Source organism: Idiotropiscis lumnitzeri, unplaced genomic scaffold, assembly GCF_059441095.1.
Source record: "Idiotropiscis lumnitzeri isolate Australia: NSW breed Sydney's pygmy pipehorse unplaced genomic scaffold, RoL_Ilum_1.0 HiC_scaffold_118, whole genome shotgun sequence".
NCBI classification, from domain to species: domain Eukaryota; kingdom Metazoa; phylum Chordata; class Actinopteri; order Syngnathiformes; family Syngnathidae; genus Idiotropiscis; species Idiotropiscis lumnitzeri.
In genome coordinates, this window is record NW_028283656.1 from 578,675 (window position 1) to 583,549 (window position 4,875).

A 4,875-nucleotide genomic window follows, 5' to 3' on the forward strand; every position below is an offset into this window, starting at 1 on the left:
ACATTTGCTCGGATGAGTGTTTAGGCCTTGAGGATGTCACAATACGAAAGTCTTTCGCCTTCTTCAGAGTGTCACATGATGGTGTCTTGTGGCCCGTCTTTATCAGCTGATGTTCCATGAGGGCGTGACTTACCTGTCACAAGAATGAAGGCAAGTCACGCCCCCCGCTGTCCGTTCACTCCGCCAAAATGCTGCTCCAGGTGGTAGAGAGGATGAAGGCTCCCTTGTCTCTGTTCATGGTTTTTATGCCTCGCTTGCAGATCTCAATGGCCTCTCTGATCCAGCGCTGTTGTTTGTTCTCTTCGGTGCGGATGACCCTGCCCTTCTCCCGGTCCATGATGTGGTTTTCCCTTTTGCAGTGGTCAGTGATTGCTGATTTGTAATGTTCATGTTGTGCTTGTTCTTTGACTGCTCTGATTTTTCATTTTTTTGACAGGTAAGTCACACCCTCATGGAACATCAGCTGATAAAGACGGGTCTCAAGACACCATCATGCGACACTCTGAAGAAGGCGAAAGACTCGCCGAAACATGTCAGGTAAAAAATTAACCTAAAACATAATTGTCTGCTTTTAATGAATCAGTCAAATATCAATAATAAGAAGACAAAATGAACCTAATACAAATAAATGAATGCTTAATAACTCCCCTGCACATGCTCCTAAAAATCCAAACCTTCACCTGTAAATAAAACGTCCCGACCTGAAGACATCTTAATGTTATTATTTTGTTATACACACAGTGCCGCCAAGTGGAATCAAAAATTTGTTTTTATTTTAATTTTCACGTACTGCACGGTGCCCTTTTGACGAATCCGACTGAAAATTAGTCAGAAAAGACTCAAGACAATGATCTTACTCTCTGCCGAATTTTGTGACGTTTTGGCAAAAGGCGTGGCTATTAAGGTGCTGAAAAGTCCGATTGTACTCTGTGGCAACAAAAGCTCCGGCAACATGACTCAGATGATCCTATCTTCTCGAAGTTGTACACATTTGAGGATACTTCAGCCCTGAAGACATCTACCAACTTATTTTACATCGTAGTAGTAGCGCCACCAACTGGTAAAAGCTAATACAAGTTATTTTCTTGGATGTTTTTCTCCGTGCAACTCAACAAGGTCGCCCTCATATATGCTCGGATGACTGTTTCGGCCATGAGGATGTCACAATACGAAATTCGTGATTTTTCGTGAAAAGTTGTGGGAGTGGCATTGCACTGTTCGGCAATAAAACAAAGCTGATTATGAGGTTCTAAATATGAACGACAACTCGTAAAACTTTACACACACATCAGGCCGAGCAAATTTATCAATATTTTATACGTTAGTTGTGCAGCTTTTTTGAAATGGCTCGCCATGGCCCTCGAGAAATGTTAAAAAAAAGCAGCTCTGGTTGAATGTTTCACCTCGCTTTTTGTAAATTTTATGGAGTACAGTGAACTCTCTGTTATCGCGGTTAATGGGGACCGAGACCATCCGCGAAAACTGAAAATCCGCGAAGTAGCGGCGCACCTTCAAAAATGCTTAAAAAAAATATACAATATATATAATAAATATATAAATATATATATATATATATATATATATATATATATATATATATATACGGGGAGAGAGAGAGTGAAATTCATGTTATAACAAAAAAAACAAATTATTATTAAAACGTATTATTTTTTTATTCCCCAGCCATTCTTTTTGTATTTATTTAATTACTCCGACTTTTACCTGCTGGTACGCCGTCCGGTGTGCCCTGTGAAATGAAAGGTGGCATTCTTTATTTATTTATTCATTTATTCATTCATAACTGACAGCCTCGCGCTCCGCTCGTGCCCGGGCAGAAGAGGTGCTCCAATTTGGCTTAACTGTGACACACGCCCGTCCTCCTCCCCCGGAGCTTCCATTCGGTTAAACTTAGGGGCCGCTTGGCACCGCCCGTGCCCGGGGAAGGTGCTCCTCTTCGGCTTACTGTGACGCGAGCATGCCCTCCTCCTCCGGAGCTTCCATTCGGTTAAACTTAGGGGCCGCTTGGAACCGCCCGTGCCCGGGGAAGGTGCTCCTCTTCGGCTTACTGTGACGCGAGCATGCCCTCCTCCTCCGGAGCTTCCATTCGGTTAAACTTAGGGGCCGCTTGGCACCGCCCGTGCCCGGGGAAGGTGCTCCTCTACGGCTTAACTGCCACGCACGCTGGCCGGAGCTCTGGTACGGTCCGAACCGCGTGAAACGTCGCCACCGATCGTGTCCGGGGGAACGTGCTCTTCTTCGTCCACTCTCCTCTTCGCCCACGCTCTTCTTCGGCGCACGCCGGCCGTCTAACCGCTCCAGCGCCCCGTCGTGCCGCTCGGCGAAACTACAATGCCCCCGAATATTTTTTAGACCCGCGAAGCACTGAACCCGCGAAAGGTGAACCGCGAAGTAGCGAGGGTTCACTGTATGTATAAGACCAAGACCTACAAAAAAGTCTCTTGGAGCAATGAGCTAGGTTTTACAGGAAGTCGGCCATTTTGAATTTACTTAAAAGGGGGCGGGTCACCACAATGGACTTTGTGTAGAAATTATTATTGGGGCCCGAGCAGCGACCGCGGCGAGGTCCCTATTGTTTTTGTAGAAGATATTATTACTTTTATTATTATTATTATTATTATTATTAGGGTCTGAGCAGCGACCGCTGCGAAGTCCCTATTGTTTTTGTAGAAATTATTATTATTATTATTTTTCCGATTGTTCGATCGCATTTTTGACCCCCGAAACATGCACAAAAACTCACCAAACTTGGCAGTCTCATCGGGCATGGCGAAAAATTTGATATTTTAACGTCTAATATGAACAGGAAGTGAGTTATGAATTTTTGAAAGTCCGACTTTTGCCCTTTTTTGCATGTTTACAGGGGTCATTCTTTTGCACCCTGATCCTAAAGGCTTCATCTGATTGCCTTAAAATTCTGTCTGTAGCATCTGAAGACCTGGCACAAACACTGGGGCTAAAATTTTTTGTTTCCGAAATACTATATGACGGGGGCGAGGCATCAAAGTTTTCACTTAAGATTTCCTTCGCCGCAATGGACAAAATGCTTAATAACTCTCCTGCACATGCTGCTAAAAATCCAAAACTTCACATGTACATAAAGAGTCTGTACCTGAAGACATCTATATGTTTATATTCAGTTATACACCTTGCGCCAATCAATATCATTTTTTACATTTTGACGTACTGCACGGTGCCCTTTTAACGAATCTGATTGAAAATTGGCTAGAAAAGACTCAAGACATTGATCTTACTCTATCCCTATTTTTGTGACTTTCCTTCGAAGGGCGTGGCTATTACGGTGCCGCAGAGTCTGATTATTCTCCGTGGCAACAAAAGTTCCTGCAAAATGATTCAGATGATCCATCTTCTCGAAATTTTTCACATTTGAGGATATTCAGGCCCTGAAGACGGCTGCCAACTTATTTTTGATCGCAGTGGTAGCGCCACCAACTGGTTAAAACAAATACAAATCATTTTCGTTGATTTTTTTCTCCGGGCAGGTTAACAAAATCTACCTTACATTTGCTCGGATGAGTGTTTAGGCCTTGAGGATGTCACAATACGAAAGTCTTTCGCCTTCTTCAGAGTGTCACATGATGGTGTCTTGTGGCCCGTCTTTATCAGCTGATGTTCCATGAGGGCGTGACTTACCTGTCACAAGAATGAAGGCAAGTCACGCCCCCCGCTGTCCGTTCACTCCGCCAAAATGCTGCTCCAGGTGGTAGAGAGGATGAAGGCTCCCTTGTCTCTGTTCATGGTTTTTATGCCTCGCTTGCAGATCTCAATGGCCTCTCTGATCCAGCGCTGTTGTTTGTTCTCTTCGGTGCGGATGACCCTGCCCTTCTCCCGGTCCATGATGTGGTTTTCCCTTTTGCAGTGGTCAGTGATTGCTGATTTGTAATGTTCATGTTGTGCTTGTTCTTTGACTGCTCTGATTTTTCATTTTTTTGACAGGTAAGTCACACCCTCATGGAACATCAGCTGATAAAGACGGGTCTCAAGACACCATCATGCGACACTCTGAAGAAGGCGAAAGACTCGCCGAAACATGTCAGGTAAAAAATTAACCTAAAACATAATTGTCTGCTTTTAATGAATCAGTCAAATATCAATAATAAGAAGACAAAATGAACCTAATACAAATAAATGAATGCTTAATAACTCCCCTGCACATGCTCCTAAAAATCCAAACCTTCACCTGTAAATAAAACGTCCCGACCTGAAGACATCTTAATGTTATTATTTTGTTATACACACAGTGCCGCCAAGTGGAATCAAAAATTTGTTTTTATTTTAATTTTCACGTACTGCATGGTGCCCTTTTGACGAATCCGACTGAAAATTAGTCAGAAAAGACTTAAGACAATGATCTTACTCTCTGCCGAATTTTGTGACGTTTTGGCAAAAGGCGTAGCTATTAAGGTGCTGAAAAGTCCGATTGTACTCTGTGGCAACAAAAGCTCCGGCAACATGACTCAGATGATCCTATCTTCTCGAAGTTGTACACATTTGAGGATACTTCAGCCCTGAAGACATCTACCAACTTATTTTACATCGTAGTAGTAGCGCCACCAACTGGTAAAAGCTAATACAAGTTATTTTCTTGGATGTTTTTCTCCGTGCAACTCAACAAGGTCACCCTCATATATGCTCGGATGACTGTTTCGGCCATGAGGATGTCACAATACGAAATTCGTGATTTTTCGTGAAAAGTTGTGGGAGTGGCATTGCACTGTTCAGCAATAAAACAAAGCTGATTATGAGGTTCTAAATATGAACGACAACTCGTAAAACTTTACACACACATCAGGCCGAGCAAATTTATCAATATTTTATACGTTAGTTGTGCAGCTT